We start from the raw sequence: 19,215 nt of genomic DNA, 5'->3' as shown, positions 1-19,215 counted from the left end.
CTCTCCTTTGGTCTGACAAGAATCACGTATCACTTCCCTTGGATACACACACACAACTTTTTCCAACAACCTTAGAAAGAAACACAACATCGACCTTATAGGAAATAGACAGGTCGGTAGCAAAAACCCTAAACCCTAAACCTGTTAGGTTAAACAATTCAAGCGGTTCAATCCTGACCGTTGAATCATACTACATTAAATGCAACAATCTTGAATCGATCTCAAGACATTCTCCATCATCCATTATCCACCGATTTCATGGTGGCTGATAACCCATCACGCGTTATCACCATTTGACAAACTTCACACATTCCTGAGGTAGATAGGAATAGTCTTCTTCATGCAAGATCCTTCATGCGCACAGAGCTTACGTGGCAACACGACCTGTTCTCCATTATACTATTAACTCATCACACAAAGATCACCGATTGAGTCACATAGGCTTGAGGTACTCCAACCGGAAATCCTAAAGTGGAAACTACCTACCAACCAATAGTCACACAATGCTTCCATGTGCCGATTCCCATAACTACATGCCGGTTCATCTTGAACAAAATGCCGCTTCACTTTTGCATATATATACTAGTTCGTACATATGCCGGTTCTCTCTTCTCACCTATCACATGTGTCGGTTCACATCATGTCACATATTGACATCAATGACAACATACAATATCATTATGTCTTCATACCGGTTCACATAATGCCAACAAGATCTTTGATTATTCTGAGTGATTATTGCCCTTATTTACTATCTTGAAGGGTTTCTTGCTCATTAAAATATGCTGCAATTTGGTAGGGCCCCTCCCCAGTCAAGCTCTGATTAACTTAGTTGACCATGGTTGACCCTATTAATAAATGCTATAATTCAATTGGATGGGCTATGTTAGATGGATAGATTGGTGAGAAAAGTAATTGAACCAAGTTACAAAATCTTTTCACCTTGCGGTGTACATTTTGACATGTTATAGATTTGAAATCCTATATAATCCACTGATTGGATAATCTTGATCTGACGCATGTCAGCTATATCTGAATTTGTAGGACTTTATTATGATGTTAGAAATTATGATGCATGCCTTATGAATGGTTGAAATTTATGAGGATAATGATAATTTCTTTATATGGATTGCATTGGTTTTATGGTAAATTGATTTGTATGATGTCAATTGTATGCAAAGTGATTGATTTGTATTCTTATTTATGTGTTTAATATTATATGAGGCTATTTGGGAATTACTAATGTGTAATTGAGATGCGCAGGAAAACTATCCATGTGACCATGGAAACATTATGGAGAATCAAGCCTAGACCTTTGTACATTTGTAAAACCAGGGGTTGTCTATTTGGAGAGACAACACCCCGTATGTATCGTATTTTATTTGTAAACATAAATGTTTGCATGTGTGTTAAATTGTATTTGTTAAATTGTTTAAAACCAACAAGAGACAATTTCCATGTGTAAATTAAGTAATGTATTTTATTGTGTCACTTGACACATGTGCTGAATAGTGTTTTGATTTGACATGTCTCTTGGAGGGAGATTGTTTCAACCAAAGCCTTTTTCAAATATTTGAGTGTGGTCCCAAATTTTCCTTGGGTAAAGAGTCTTTGGGGTGGTCAACTCAGGTTTGACCCATAGGTTGTTAACTTCAGTTGGGTTTCTAAGGGGTCAAATGGACTCCTAAGGTTAGTTTAGGGGCTTTTCCAAAGGTACATAGGGTATACCTATGGGTCAGGGGTATTTTTAAGCATGTAATCACTCCCATGTGATTGATTTGACCCTTCAAAAATTGGTTTTCTCAAGATAAGCGAAAATCCAACTTGGAGGATTTTTCCTTGGTTAGATAACCTTCTTGGTATGTGTCATTCCTTTTCCCCATTCCATTTCCCCTTTTTGAGGTGCCTTGGTTAGGGAGTGTGTAAGACTTTGGGAAGACCAACCAATGAGATCATTCACTCTATCCAAGAGGTTGGAAAGAGTGAGAGAAGCCTTCTTAGGCAAGGGATTGAGACTTAGGAAGTTAATCACCCACTCTCCATCTTTGGAGACTAGATCTTGCAGTTTTGAAACAAGTTTAGGATATAAGTTTTTTTGGCTAAGTGTTGAAAAAAAAAAAGTGTGGATTTGGGCCGCTCCTCTCCAAACTATCCCTTGTAAACCCTTGGAAGATTTAAGGTTGGTTCAATCTCTTACTTGTATGTTGAAACTTTGTTTTTGAAAGATTGCTTGAATGTAGTTGTTTTCTTCCCTTGTGTTTTATTTGTGAAAATATATATATGTGATCTTTCTCTTATTTTTGGTATGCATTTACTTGTGTTTTGGGAGTATCCAAGGCCATCTTACCCTTGGGAGGGTAGAATGGTTTGGGGGTGGAAGGTTGTTTGACAACCTTAGAGTGAGAGACTCTCTTTAAGAGAGTGATCTCAAGGGTTTGTTTATGTGATCCTTGCTGCATAGTTTTATTTATGCATTTGGGGGTCATAAGGGGAGATATTATGACATGTATGCCTTGGGGGTCATAAGGATGTTGGGTCAAGATGGACTTGTGATGTGTTCTTGGTTGCTATGAGATGGCTTGTGATCTACTATCTTGCAGTTCTCCTCAAGATACTTGGTCCACTTCCACCCATATAAAAAAAAATCACATTGTGTGATGATGTTTAGCCTTGGGATGGGAATGTGTTTGTTTTGAGTTTCCATGCTTGTTTGTGTATTGTTTGAGTGTAACCCATCTAGGTCTTGGTTCTCCAAGCTTGAGGGTGGCTTCTAGTAAGCCTAGGTTGGGAGGTGAGCCCTCCATGGTCACAACCCTAAGATTTTGTATTGCAGGTTGCTTTGGGAAGGGATTGAAGGAAAAGGTTTGGAATTGTTCCTATTGTAGTATCTTAGTTGCAGAAATGAAAGAGAAGAGATTTCTGTTGTATTATTTAAAAAAACAAAAAAAGAGAAATGTAATTATATATTTAAGTCCTCATTTATTAGGCATGAGAGGCTAATTGGGTATTTCACCCATTTGTAAAGTTGACATAATGTATTCAAGTATTCTTTTAAGAAATGCATTCTTTTAAGTTGTTATTGCAAAATGAAATATGTATTTATGGGTTAAGCTTTCTATGGTTTGAGTTAAAAGATATTGCTTTTATTTCTTGAAAATAAAGAGAGGCATTCTATCTCTTTATGTTGTATTTAACTAGGTGATATAGTTTTAAATGAAACTATGTTAATGCTGCTGTCATTTATTTGAATCTGTCATTTTTCCTTTTAATAATGTAGGAAATTTAGATAGATAAGTAAATTTATTTCAAAGAAAGCATGAATGTTAGTAAGTTAGAAATAAATTTTAGTCCTAGTTATTTAGATCCTAATGCAGAATAGGCTTAAATAGACATTAGAAGTAAAATAGTTTTGCATTGTACATAATGATAATGTTTTTAAGTGTTTTCTAGACTATTTTAATGCTGCTGTAATTTTATTTACTTCTGTCATTTATTCAAAAAAATAAAAGTAGATAAAATAATATTTTCCTATAGTTAACTATGTAACATTAAAAATGAAAAGAATTACATATATTCCAACATGTTGTAATCTGCCTTCTGCATTTAGAAAAGATAGGTATAAACATGAAAGAGAAAGCTATGTTTTATTTTATCATTTCTAACAGTCATTTAATATCATTGTTTCTTTTTAACATAGTTACATGACTTATACTTTGAAACTATTGAAAAGAAAATAGTTAGTTTAAATGCCTTACATTAAGAATAAAACAAGGATAAAAATCTAATGTATACATATTAAAATAAATCATGCTTAAGAAACGAAATGTATATCTATTTATATGTTGTCATATATATAAAGATATGTATATATATATATGTGTGTGTGTGTGTGTATACACACACACACATATATATATATATATATTTAAATGTACATGTATATATATATATTTTTATCGATAAATAAAAAAATAAAATAATAATAATAATAATAAAATAAAACTAAAGAACAGCTAGGGCAACGTGGCCACCGTGGGCTTCCACAGTGGGTGGCGTCATGCCCACCACTGTGGGTATCCACAGTGGATGGAGCCGCATCCGCCACAGTGGGCAGCGTCGGCGCCACCATTGTGGGTATCCACAGTGGGCGACGCCCGGTGTCACCACTGTGGATAACCATAGTGAGCGGAATGAGGCCGCCACTGTGGGTATCCACAAGGGTGCCCTGTGATGCCATTCGTCCCGCCATGGATGTCTCGCCTTGCTCTCTGCCATTGCTGCCTCCTCCGCCGCCATAGACCCTTCTTAAACACACATACAAAAAAAAATAATAAACCCTAACCCAATTTCGGGTTATGGTAAAGGCAAATGGATAGAAAAGAGTTTTAGATGAGAGTTTATAGTTTTAAAAATAAAACAATAGAGCAAACCCTAGTTAGGGTTATTTAAGAGGATATTAATAATATAAGTAAAAAGAGGGGGGGGGGGAAGATTGCTTTTCAAAATTTGAATTGGGTTATCCTCATTTGGTTAAATTTTAAATATTTTATTTGAGGTTGACATTTGTATTAGGAATTAAATTGTATACAATCATTTTATTTTACATATTATGGGTAGGTTGTGATTGAAAAGTTTATTAAAAAAAAATTTAAATAGTATGTTTATCTAAATTAAGTTTAAAAAGTATTTCTAATGTCAATATTTATTAAATTTGGGGAGTGATTAATTTATAGAGAAATAATGTACTCTTTGGAGTAAATTTATTAAAGAAGTTTATTGATGGGTTTTCGTAAAATTTAAAGATCAAATTTAAAATCTAGAGGTAATTTAAATGTTGATTATTAAATATTTAATACCTAATGTTTGAAGGATTAATATATTGCAATTTGATTTAAGTTATATAAATACTTTTTAGAAATTTTTAATGATATTTATAATTAAATGGAAGAATTTAATATAGGATACTAAATGTTTATTTGAAAGAGGATATTGTGGTGGAATTATATATTTCTAAAATAAGTCAAGAAACTTGATCTTGCGAACTTATTTAACCCAGATGGAACCATATGTTATATAAAACAATTAACATAGTAACGTTTGGCACTCCAATTTTATTTGCTCAAATTAATTAATATTATTACGTTAAAATCGTACTTAAATTAATAGATGCAAGCTTTAATTAAGTTATAAAGGAAGAATCTAATAACAATGATGGAGGAAACTTGATATTAGTTAAATAATTGATATAGAATCAAGTAATTATATTAATGTCTATTTAGTAGAAGTTGATCTAATTTAAATATTATAAAATGCAACTGAAATAAAAGAGACATTTGAGTGAATTTATTTATTGTCCTTATAAAATTAATTTGTTTCGCTTGATAATAGGAGTTATAGTAATTGTTACATAAGTAATAATCTAATTCTAACATCTAGGAGTTATATCAAAACCTAAGGATTCTAGTTAAATTTTATTTTGTCGTTCTCTTTAGAAACTTTTTTTAATATCAATTAAAATTTCGTTGGAACAACTTGTTAAGTTGTCACAACTAATTAAGCATAGGATGCATATAATTAAGTGTTCAAATTTTTTTTTCTTGTTTGTGCTTTTGCCCAAAAGTTTGGTCATGATAAATTTATTGTAAATGGTAATGGGCTTTTGAAACCTTCATTGCCACTGATATGAACTTTATGGAGGCTCGAATGCTTTTTTCTCTGTATTGTTGAAAAGATGCTCTATTATTGATGCTTCCATATGTTGTTGGCTCTATGTATTGTCTAATATATTGTCCTAGGTAGCTCTTTAGATTATGATCTTTTTTGTATGACTGCATTTTCATCAATACCCTGATACCCTAAGATTGAAAATATCATTTTTGAATGCTCTTTAACTGTAAAGTATTCTTTTATTAAGAACTTGGGACTGTGAATATGACTGCTATACACATTATGGAGATGAATGGCTGATTGATGTCTTCCTTTTTGTGGATTTATATGTATGATTGAACTGTATTTTAATAATGTTATGCTTTGTGACTATCTTTGGATTCTTAGGACTTCCTTTCATGATACTTGAACTTGGGAGTTTACAAGATTTGAAGATAATTCTCCTCTGTCAAAAAAATGTATTTGATGCTATCACTATTAAGAGTCTTCATTCTCATTCTCTAGTTTTTTATGATCATGATGGCTTGATTGGGTTGCAAAAACCCAATGTCTGTCTTGGAGTTTCTCTTAGTCCTCTTTAACAATGTTCCATGATCTATCACTATGACTGTACTTGAATGGTCTTGAACCTTAATTCTTCTATCTAGCATTTGATGATGAAAGTCTATTACTGTGCTTTTCAACATAAACACTAGTTGCTTATGTGACTTTACCATGGTTATCCTTGACTCTAAACCTTGATGGTTTTTTGGCAGCAACACCCTTTGACAGTGATAAAAAAAATGATGCTTACTGTGACCTTTGATTGAATCTTTGTGATGGTGATCCTTGATGTATTCTATGTTCCATCAATTACTTTATACCTCTAGTATTTAATAGTTAGGGTTTTGGTGATGACTCTTCTTACTGATGTTTTGATCTTTGAAGATTTGGTACTTATGATTTGTTCTATACTCTGTGATTGAAGACTGTGTCTTTTGATGGTGAATATTTTGTCTATGTTCATCACTACTGTACTTTTCCATTGAACCCTTACATGAGTTGCATATTGATCTCTTTCTTTTCTTTGGAGATGCATTGCAATTGCACTTTGACACCATGATGACTGAAATGATGAGTCTCTGTTACATACTCCTCTTTCTTGTGATTGTAAATGATCTTTATTATTGTCTTGTTACATCAATTATGTGACTGCCTTTGAGCTGATGACCTCATGTTCTTATGGATAGTTCATCCTTATGCTGGAGATGGTTGCAACTATAAGCTTATCTCAAACCTGTAAAATGACTGTATTTTCTTTATTTTTTATGTGAAATGTTTTTTATTAAGAAAAAAATATGTTTTGAGGGGGACCCAAAACCCCTTACAATAGGTTTTGAAGGGACTCAAAACCCTTAGATTTTATTAAGATCTAGAACCCACAATGAAACTTCTCCTAAAAAAGATAGGCAAATAAAATCAGAAGACCACTTCAACAAATCAGGCTAGTGCCAGCCAAAAGCCAACACAACCACAAGCAAAAATAAGCCAACCAAAATAAGAGAATATCATTACAAAACCTGCTGGCAACACAGCCTAAGCCTTTAGATGAAGACTCCCTCATCCATACATGAGGGATTTTCTAGGTTCCCCTACCCATATACAAAAAATTTAGGTAGCAAAAGGCTTGCCTAACCCTTAACCAAAAACAATCACGATCTAAGTTGGGCCCTTCAAAACTGTCAACATCCAGCTAGACATAAGCAAGGGATTTTTGAAAGGCTCCTCTAACTTTCAATTTGGGTTTTAAAATGACTCCCAAAACCACCAAGAAACAACCATCTATCCCATAGTATACCTTTAAAATCAAAACACCCATCCACCTCTATAGGATAGTGACCCACCTCCATAGGGGTTGAAAAGAGAAATCATCCACAAAGAGACCCAATCAGCTGGCCACAAACCAAAATCTATCGACCAAGAAAAGGAATAGTGAAGCTTTGCTGGATAGTTGGGTTTTGAAAAGGCACCCACAACCTTACAAAAAAGATGAGGCCTAATCCAATTAGGATCCCTGCAGACAGGCTCCACCAAACTCTCCACCTCTATAGGAGAAATAGGAAAGAGACCCAACAATAAGGAAAGATAAAAAAGCACATCAGCCTTGAGAAAAAAGGGCTATCAAAACCCCCAACAGGAACCATCCCATCAAGCTCAGCCAACACTTCCCCATAATAGAGGAATGGCCCCCCTCAATAGGATGGACTAAGGACATGAAAAAAGGCATCCTGCAAAACACCTAGGAACCTCTTGCAAAGGATGGAAAGAGAGGCGTATTCAAACACTACAAGAAGGAACCCATAGAGAAAACAAAACAAAGATAGGTTAACCTCCAAAATAGAGGTCCCCTGCATCATTAGAATCCAACCAATGACCATATTATCAATAAATTTGCAGCCACCTAGGTCCCAAACAACCCATCCAAGCCAAAACGGGCGCAAGACTAGATACCCAAAAGTGCATGAGGGAATAACAACCCCAAGAGAACCTCTGATGAAATTCGCACTTGAAACACCCTCCCATAACCGAGCAATCTGAACGATGGGAAAGGGGGACCACGTAGGGCATGGAAAATCCATGAAACCCCACATGCAAAAACCAACCCACCACATCTAGATGCCATCAACTATAAATTTTCCTTTGCCTGCACTTATAGAAGGGGAGAATGGAAACCATGCCATAGGGACACCATCCCAACATGTTACCACAACAACCATGAAATCCACATCTTCCGCAACACTGAATAGCTCCACCCTCAACTTCAGCAGAAAATCCATAGGGGCCATACCATGAAGAACATCAGACAGAGCCCACGACCCAGAAGGAGAAAGTGAGAAGTGGGGGATCTGTCCATCATCCGCAACATCATCGTCATATCCAACCTTTGCATCTCCATCGCTAGAAACCCTAGCCATTCCCACTCTCCGTCATCTCCAACCTTTGCATCTTTATGTGAAATTTTGTCGATTCATGCATCACTAATTATGATACACAAGATTATCACCCTTTGATCTCTTTTTACAAATCTAGGACTTCTCTTGTGTTCATCTTTGTTTGTTTTGACCTTCTTTATTGATACTACTCAGAATCTTTAACTTTGTTTGATGACTATCATGGTGGTGCTTTCTGTCAATGTTGATAAGCTATCTTAAGGCACTTAGATTCATTTTGTACTATAGTCCTGTCTACTAGAATATTGAACCTTTGTGATTGTCTTCTCAATTTGGAGGATTGTCAAACATGTTCTTAATGCATTCTGTTATTATGATTGCAACACATCTTTCTAATGCTCTAGGCTCGCTGTGAATGTTCCCTAGACTGCCTTCTAAGTGTGATAACCACTATTTTTATTTCTCTTTCTCTAGGTTTGCTTTTAATGGCTTCTATAATGGCACAAGACTTGAAGATTGGCTACTATATGATCTACAACTACTTGGGTCACTATTCAAACTTTCCAGTCTCCATGCTCTGTCACAAAACCTATAACTTATAGCTTGTCAATTTTGCCTCTCACAAAGTTTTTGTACTATTTTGTCTGTCTTTGTTCTAAAAATCAGTGACTGTCTTATATTGTAAATGTTTCTCCAAGATGATACATCAAGCACTACCCTTAAGCCTGCAATTTCTATTGTTTGCTCTTATTATTTTGTGCTCTCAAAATTGATTTTGTGTAGCTGCAACACTGTCTTATGGCTGCCTTTGCTTGAGTATTCAGTGTAATTGTCCCTATATGCACTGATATTTTATTTATTCTGATAATGATATTCATGATTTCTCTTTAATAACATCACATTAGAGACCCAGCTGATATAAAGCTCATCTTTTATGGACTGTCATTGAAGTCTCATATTAATTGTGTATTAGCCCATTTTTAATGGAAGCTTAACCAAAATATGATCTCTTTTGACCTCTTGACCCTTTTGTATGATAGTGACTACTAACTCATTCTTATTACTATCTCAAAGCTTTTTGGACTACCTTTTAATGCAAAACACTATAATTATTGTTTCCTTCAAGATTTCTCTTGACAGTGTATTGCTGCTAGAAGGGCTATTGGCTGCTCAATGTTCTACGATTCTTTGATGCTACACTATTGTAGCTGCTTCTTTTCTGATTGGAAAGTAGACTGTTGATCTTCATTGCTGCTTATCCTATCCATTAAGGGTAGTATTTACTCTAAAGTTGCACTACTTATGTTCATCAGTTGTAATAAATCTTTTCCTTGCCATGACAGTTCTTTACTGTTAAAGGAAATATGGTTGCTCTTGAAGCCTAATTCTTTGAAAGGACTGCTACTGGTCACTGTAAAATATTTTGGGCCTTCCTTTGATTGACTGCAACCTTCTATCATGGCTTGATAGTGATAAGGCTTCACCACTGTCCTCTCTTTGATACCACCTGATTGCTGAGTTCTTGTGTGATGGAATGACCCTGTCTTTGATAGTGTATGTGGTCTGTTTTGAAGCTTTTTGTCATCAATTTCTAACACTGCTACATGCCATGGATGATTGATGCTTAGGATAGTAAACTATCATTTCAATGTGGGTCGCTCTTTGTATCTATTCAGTATTATCAGACCTTCGCATTGTGATTGTTTCTCTATCATTAATGGTTGTTAATACATCAGTGATACATAGACTACTAATGTGGCTTTTCAGATTTGTATCCTTTTCTTTAATAGCCACTGTAACAGTATTAGCTACTCTCTCATATTGGGGTTGCTATAATTGCTACCACTGTTGGTTGTTCATAGAATGACTATCATTATTACTCAAGAGTTTGTCTTATCTATGCATTTTTTATTAAAAGGACTGGTCATTATACTTATCATCATGCTTTTCTTGGATTGTAACTAAAGCTATCCTTATACCTATGATGGTTCTCATAATGATTTCTCTCACATGCATGACTGTGATTTGCCTTCTAAGTGTTGCAATCACTATGTTTGATGGTTGTACCTTTATGTATTATAATCTGTGTAATTGTGACTCTATCAGTGTTGTCTAGTACTTTTTTATGTCAGTATAGTTCCATCAGACACAAGCACGCCAGTCATGACAGTGATCCTAAAAGTTTCACTATTATGGATGATGGCTCCCCGTTCTATGAAGCTATACTGACATATTAGCATGCTAGAATCAACCCTTGTGGAGCCGCATTTTACACCACATGCTTAAATAGTAGATCAGTAATGCAATAAGTAACACTAACATCTAATTATTATGGCATATGTGATGTACTATATTCTACTTTTAGAACATATGGGGTCTCATAGCTGGAGCTCTAACCCTTTTCTCTCATCTTTTGCAGGTTTTCTTGAAGGTTAGGAGAAAGAGAAACTGACAACTTTCGAAGACCACTTGAAGACTAACATCAAGAAATGATGGCTATTTTACTTTATCTGTTCTCTTTCTCTTTTATTTAGCTACATAGTACATCTCATATGTTATATGTCAGTTTAGCTATTCTCACGGCTTGTGTGGGACACCTTACACATTTTGTAATACAAAATCTATTTCTATGCAATCTTTTGTTATTATTTGTCTGAAATATTTGCATATATGAAATGAATTTTGGCCTTTAAAGCATAAAATGCAAATTGAAGAACTTGTGAACACTTTGTGTACCTTCCTCCAATTGCACTATGTAAGGCCTATAATAGGCCACCAAAATTTACCTATAGTGAAATTTTGGTAATCGTAACATGAGTCTCTTTAGGATCTGATTGAAATATAGCACAAAGACAAACAACATGCATAATATCTAGTCTAGTCTGAGTTAAGTACAATAATCCACCAACCATAGATCTATACAAAGTCTGATTATCTTTATGAGATTCATCATTCTTAGATAATTTGCATCCAGTCACCATAGGAGTTCCAACAGGTTTAGAATCAGCTAGTCCAAACTTTTTCAACGGTTCTTTCACATACTTAGATTGAGAAATGAAAATACCTTTACTAGTCTAAGTAATCTACAATCCTCAACAAACTTCATACTTAGATCATCATCATCACCCAAAATGATATCATCAACAAAGACTTCAAGAATCAAAATGTTATCAATCTCAACTTTGAAGTACAAATTATTATCAGCGGTACCTTTACAGAATCCCAACTTCAACAAATACTTATCCAATCTAGTATACCATGCTCTAGGGACTTGCTTTAGTCCATACATAGATTTCTTCAATCTGCATACCATATCTCCTTCATCTAATAAATAAAATCCATCTGTTTTCTCAATGTATACTTCTTCCTCAAGATCACCATTCAAAAAGGCCGACTTGACATCCATCTGATATACCTTTAAGTTCTTATAAGCAACGTATGCAAGCAACAACCTAACAACTTCAATTCTAATTACAGGAGCAATTTTTTCCTCATAGTCAATACCTTCCATCTGAGAACAACCTTTACATACCAATCTTGCTTTGTTTCTGACAACTTCATTGACTTCATTCAATTTATTCTGGAACACCCATTTAGTACCAATCACATTCTTGTCTTTAGGTCTCGGAACAAGCTCCTAAGTGTCATTCTTCTCAATCTGACTTAGCTCTTCTTCCATTTCTTTTAACCAGTTTTCATCCTTAAATGTTGTTGCAACATCCTTAGGTTCAATCTTTGAAATCAAACATATTTCTTCAGCAACAATCCTTCTCCTAGTCATCACACCTTTATTCTTACCACCAATAATTTGATTTTCTGAATGATTCAATCTTACATATTGTGGAGGGGAAAAAGTGAGACCGGGTGACTAGGACCTAATCCCACTTTTGCCAACACATTGGGAATATGAAAGAGCCTAGGGAGATAGCTCACTTTGGCTACTTCTTGTGAGAAAGAGAGAGCCGAGGATTATCTCTTGGGGTTTCTATTCCTCTTGTTTTATATGACGAGAAGATGTGAAAAATAGGGTGTGATTGATCAAGTAGACTAGGAGATAAACAATGAAGCATATATGAACTGAAATTGCAGAAACTTGTAGGACTGAAACTGAGATACTAAAAGAAGGGAAGGGGGAGGAATTTGAATGTGTACCTGGTGTTGAAAAATGAGCCAAACTTTTCAGGATGGGGTGCCACGCCCCTGTCCTATTTCTGCAAACATGAAACTGCAATTGAAGGCCTACAAATTTGATGTTCTGAGCTTCCACCCTACTGAAAATCACCTGAAAATGGGGGGACCAGGGTGCCACGCCCCTATCCTAGGTAGGAATATGTTGGCATATGATGAACCCATATGATAATATGATAATAATATATGTTGTCATTGATGTCAATTAGTACAGTCAACCGGTATGAAGATTGGAAGTTGTTATTGATGATCAAGTTGGAGAACCAGTATGAAAAGATGTAGTGAACCGGTGTCATGGTTTTACTAAGTGTAACTACCAGTTGGTAGTCTCAGCTCTAGGGTTTTTGGTTTGGCAATCTAGCTTGTGTGATGCAATCAGTGATATTCTATGATGAGTTAGCTAAGAAATAAGGATGAGATCGAGATGCCACGTCGGTTTTGTGCACGTGAAGGATTTCCTTGAGGATCTTGCATATGAAGATCGACTGCATTTAATGTTTACCTCAAGAATTAACATACTTCTTAGCGGTATGAGAAGAAAGCATGATGGGTTACTAATTTCTATGTGTGGTGAAGAATGGATGATGCAGAATAACTTGTGATCTGTTTGAGATTGTTTCATTATATGTAATGTGTTTGGATGGTCAGGATTGGACCACTTGTAATAGTAAACTTAAATACTTAGGGTTTAGGGTTTATGTTACCGACCTAATTGTTGTCTATAAGGTTGATGATGTTTGTTATTGTAAGTGTTGGCAAAAGTTGTGTGTATCGGAGTGATGAGATACTTGCCAGACCAATGAGTTAAAACTGTAGAGTGTGATTGTAGAGTAGAGGAACTGAAAAGGATCTACCTTAGCATATAGTGTTGTTATCAGATCAGAGTTTTACCTGTTGTCTTCTAACCATTTCAACAGAAGGAAAATCCCTTGACTGGGTAGCTTTAACAAGCTTATTGTAAAAAATCTAATTAGATGGCTCAAGTTTATTGAGTTCTTTAAATCCTCTAGCAAGGTAACCTTTAACAGGGTATATAGCCATTCCTTAACTGGGCGATCTTTAACAGGATCGGTTCCTAGCAGAACCTTATTGTAAAGTCTTTAACTGGACTAGGCTCCTAATAGAGCAAGCTTCCAAAGAGTTCAAAACAAGCTTGTGGGTTATATTCATCCCCATCATGGTTTTTTCCATTTGAGTTTCCACGCGAAAAATCTGTGTCATGAGTTGTGCATTTTTCATGTGATGATTGAGTATTCTTTGTTTAAGTGACTATGCATGCAAAGCTAATGATTATGGTATTACTGATACAACACATGCATATGTATGGGTGAAGTAGTTATCAAGTATTGAATGATATTTGAAGCATTCCTTTTTATAGTTTTAAGTTGTCTAAAGTCTTACTGTGTTTAACCGGTATTGCCATGGTTAAGTTCAGTAATGAATACAACCGGTTAGCATTATTTTAATATGATAAGTTGTCGAAGAAGCTTTTGTATGTACCAATTCACCCCCCCTCTCAGTACCAGTTAGGATATTTGTTGTTCATCATTATTCATCAGACTAGGGTGCCACGCCCCTAGCCCTAATGATTTTGGGACAGATCTGAGGCTTTACAACAATCCTTGTGCCTTTTAGCAGTCTTGAAAGTCTTCTGGGTACCTGCACCTACAATTGAAAATATGGTTTTGGGTGGGTATATGGGGTTTTGCCTTAGTAAAACCCCTATATTGGTGATTTCCACCTCAAAAAATAACCAATTTATATAGTAAAATAGTGTGTGCAGGAATCTTGTGTGTGTGCAAGACCCTAAAATGATGAATGCAAACAATATAGAGTAACCCTATGCTTTAAAGAGTAAACCCAAAATGCTTGTAATTGAAAAATTAAATGCTCTAAATCAATGATGCTAAATGATCTAAAGAATATGTTGGTATTATGGATGACTTTGTCATGTGTTGCATTGGTTTTGTCATTGATGTCAACACTTGTCTTTTTGGAGGTTTACATTATGTTCACCGGTATATGGTTAGTGACTTATGCATAGTCACCAGTATGTGTTCACCAACAAGTTATATGGTTCACTGACAACAATGATCATTTGGTTATGTCAAAGACATGGATTGGAAGTTTGGATTTGGTGTTTTTCGTATTGGTCTAATTAGGTTGACATATTTGCCTTTATTGGCAGATAAGCATAGCTTATGGACCAGTACTCCAGATCAGCACGACACATTATGGAAATTGTTTATTGATTGAATAACCTTGTAAATGTATTGAGCCGACATGTTGCATCGCATCAAGACTTATTTGTAATTGATTTAATTGTAATATCTTTAGTGAGCCGACCTATACATTTGGTCTTAGCTTTTGTATATATGTAAGATCTTATTGAAGATCAGAATATGGATATGTGATGAGTGTGTATTGAAGAGCAAAAATAAACAGATCCTTATGTGAATCACATAGACATTATTTGAAGGTTGAAGGAAGGTTATGAAGGTGTTTTGACACACATGTTCAGAGCTTAACCGACACTGAATCCAGCATTGGAGATGCTAATTTGAGCAGTACATTATCATTAGATTTAACCATCCAATTGTGTAGTCAGTGTGACTCCTATTTTGTGATTGAGAAGTGAGCTCTAGGCAGTTGGCCTTTCTGCATGTGTAGACCCCATTTGTGTACACATACTATCTGTAGTAGTATCATCTGATTGTGGGTAAGGTTTCCCACCATGGTTTTTCCCTTACCAGGTTTCCACATCAAAATCTCTGTGTTCTGTGTTGTGAATGTTGTTTCTCTTTGTGTTTCATGCATTAAGTTTAACCGGCACTACTATATTTGTTAATCTGTTATACCAACACTTAACTTTGGTTTGCCAACATTAAGGTTAAATTAGAATAACTTGCATTTGGTTTATAAATTATTGAGAATTGGTTAACAACTAATTCACCCCCCCTCTCAGTTGTCCTTCCCGAGACCTAACAATTGGTATCAGAGCTAAGTCCTCTTTTTGCAAAAGCCTAACAGCTTGAGGAGATCCTATGGCAACAAACATTTTTAGGAAGGACAGTATGAAGCTTGATGGAACTAACTATGACATATGGAAGATCAGAATGGAAACACATTTGAACTGCATTGGAAGAGATATAAGGGATGTTACAAAGAATGGCTATGTTGCTCCTGTTTTGAATCAACCTCATCCACCAACATTAGCTAAGGACATGGACAATGATTACAAAGAAAGAGAAGCACTTATGAGCGCATTATCAAATCAGAAAATCATGGGATTATCAGACTGATCTACTGCTAAAGCTATTTGGGATGAACTGGAGACAGTGAATGAAGGAGATACCATTGTCAAAATTGCAAAAATGGAATGTTATCAGGTTAGGTATGAAAACTTGAAAATGGAAGAAGATGAAAGAATTTCTGCATTTATGGAAAGAGTTAATGAAATTGTTTTAGGAATACAATGTTGTGGTGGATCCTTACGTGAAGATGAAATTGTGTCCAAAGTTTTAAGAGCATTTCCATAGGCTTACAAAATGAAAGTGACTGCTATTAATGAAATGAGAACAATACCTAATACTTCAGTTTCTAGAGATACTTTGGTTGGAAAACTTTCGGCATTTGAACATGAAGAATTTGGTCCTATTGCTACTGTAAAAACTGATTTAGCTTTCAAAGCATCATCAGCATCTAACAAAACTAATTAGAAAGCACTTTATGCAAAAGAACTTGAAGATATGAGAAGAGAAAATGAAGAACTTGAAGAACTTGAAGCACTATTTGCAAGGAAGATGCCTAAAGGTCCAACAGGGAGTAAGTATGAAGGTAAAGCATCTTTCAAATGTTTTAACTACAATAAAGTTGGTCATATAGCATCCAGATGTCCTGATAGACATGCAAGGTTAAGGGAGGAAGAAAAAAGATAATATAAGCCCAACCCTGAATATCAGAGATATAAATTCAAGAAAAACAGAGATAAGTCATGTTAGTATGCAGATGAAGGTGTTACAGATGATTCAGATGAAGATCCAACAGATAGCCAATGGGCTTTTGTTGCAATAAAGGAAGACCAACCGACACCTATTGTCAAACCGGTAGAGCAGGCACTGCAACAAAAAATGAAGAAAAAGATGAATGGATTATAGATTTTGGGTGCTCGCATCATATGACTGGTGATAAAAGCAAATTCTTATCATTTCAAGAAATTCATGGAGGTCTAGTAAGATTTGGAGATGATAAAGCTTGTTTAATCAAAGGAAAAGGCACTATATCTTTGGATGGTAAGCACAATACTGACAATGTTTATTATGTAGAAGATTTAAAGCATAATCTTTTGAGTGTTTGTTAGTTAGTTGAGAAAGGATTTCAGTTACAATTCAAGAATAGGAAATTCAAGATTATAAACAGAATTGGATTGGAGATTGCAACCGGTAATCAAACTATAGGTAATATCTTTTACTTGAATACTAGTGATAAAACATGTTTGATTGCACACATTGATGAAAGATGGTTATGGCATAAAAGACTCTATCATGTGAATTTTGATTGTATTGTAAAGATCAGTTCAACTATAAGGCAGTAAGGGATTTACCTAAGATTGTGAAACCTCATAATTTGGTATGTAAGGAATGTCGAATGGGAAAGCAAGTTAGAACTACATTTAAGAGCATTACTGAGAAATCCAATAATATTCTTGATTTAATTCATATTGACTTGTGTGGTCCAGCAAGAACAAGAAGTCTACAAGGTGATAGATACTTTGTGCTAATAATAAATGATTTTTCTAGAATGTGTTGGGTTACTTTTCTCAAGGAAAAATCAGAAGCTTTTGGAAGATTCAAAGTATTCAAGGTGATGGTAGAGAATGAAACCGGCAAGAAAATCAAATGTTTAAGATCAGATCAAGGAGGAGAATTCACATCTAGAGAATTTAATGCATTCTATGAAGTGAATGGAATCAAAAGACAACTATCAGCACCCCAGACACCCCAGCAGAATGGAGTTGTGGAAATGAAGAACATAACTATTCTGGATGCAACAAGAACAATGTTAATGGAAGCAAATCTACCTCATGTGTACTGGAGAGAAGCAGTGAATACAATGGTTTATAATTTCAACAGAGTTCACATCAAAAGTGAAACTGGTAAGACCCCTTATGAACTATGGTTTGGTCATATTCCTACTCTTAAGTATTTTAGAATATTTGGAAGCAAATGTTATATTAGAAGAGATGAGTATGTTGGCAAATTTGATCCTAGAAGTGATGAAGGAATATTTCTTGGTTATTCATCTAAAAGTAAGGCATACAAATGTTATAATAACAGGTTACAGAAAATCATTGAGAGTACTAATGTGAAGATAGATGAACACTTTAGAGGAGATTCAAGATCTGTTGAACCTACACTTGAAATGATCATAGATCAACCGACATAGACTCCACCAACACAGAATGAAGACCCAGTCACACCGACATCATCAGAAAACTCAACATTGACTGAAGAACTGTAGCCTGTGAATTTTAATTAAAACAAACCCAGGTATGTAAGATTGAGTCATTCAGAGAATCAGATAATTGGAAATAAGAGTCACGGTGTTATGACTAGAGGAAGATTGACAAATGAAGAGGTATGTTTAATTTCTCAAGTTGAACCAGCATCTGTTATCGAAGCATGTAAGGATGAACATTGGATAAAAGCAATGGAAGATAAATTAGAACAAATTGAAAAGAACAATACTTGGACATTGGTTCCTTGGCCTAAAGACAAAAATGTAATTGGAACTAAATGGGAATATAGGAACAAACTTAATGAAGATGGAGAAGTAATCAGGAACAAATCAATATTAGTTTATAAAGGTTATTCACAGAAAGAAGAATAGATTATAATTAAACCTTTGCACTAGTAGCCAGAATTGAGGCAATTAGACTATTTCTTGTATTTGCAACTTATAAGAACTATAAAGTTTATCAAATGGCTGTAAAATGTGCATTTCTAAATGGAGATCTAGAAGAGGAATTTTACATTGAACAACCTGATGGATTTTCTTTGATAGATAATAAGGATATGGTTTGTAGGTTAAGGAAAGCTTTATATGGATTGAAGCAAGCTCCCAGAGCTTGGTATGCTAGATTGGATAAATATCTTTTGAAGCTTGGTTACACAAAAGGTAATGCTGACAACAATTTGTATTAAAAAGTTACCAATAATGATATTTTGGTTATTGAAGTCTTTGTAGATGATATCATTTTTGGAGGTGAAGATGGATTGTGTAAGGACTTTGCTAACCAAATGCAAAAAGAATTTGAAATGTCTATGATTGGAGAGATAAAATTCTTTCTAGGTTTGCAGATTTCACAAACAGATAAAGGTATATTCATATGTCAAACAAAGTACTTGAAAGAACTTTTGAAGAAATTTGG

The sequence above is a fragment of the Cryptomeria japonica genome, chromosome 11 (genome assembly GCF_030272615.1).
Source record: "Cryptomeria japonica chromosome 11, Sugi_1.0, whole genome shotgun sequence".
NCBI classification, from domain to species: domain Eukaryota; kingdom Viridiplantae; phylum Streptophyta; class Pinopsida; order Cupressales; family Cupressaceae; genus Cryptomeria; species Cryptomeria japonica.
This window is presented reverse-complemented; position numbering follows the sequence as displayed.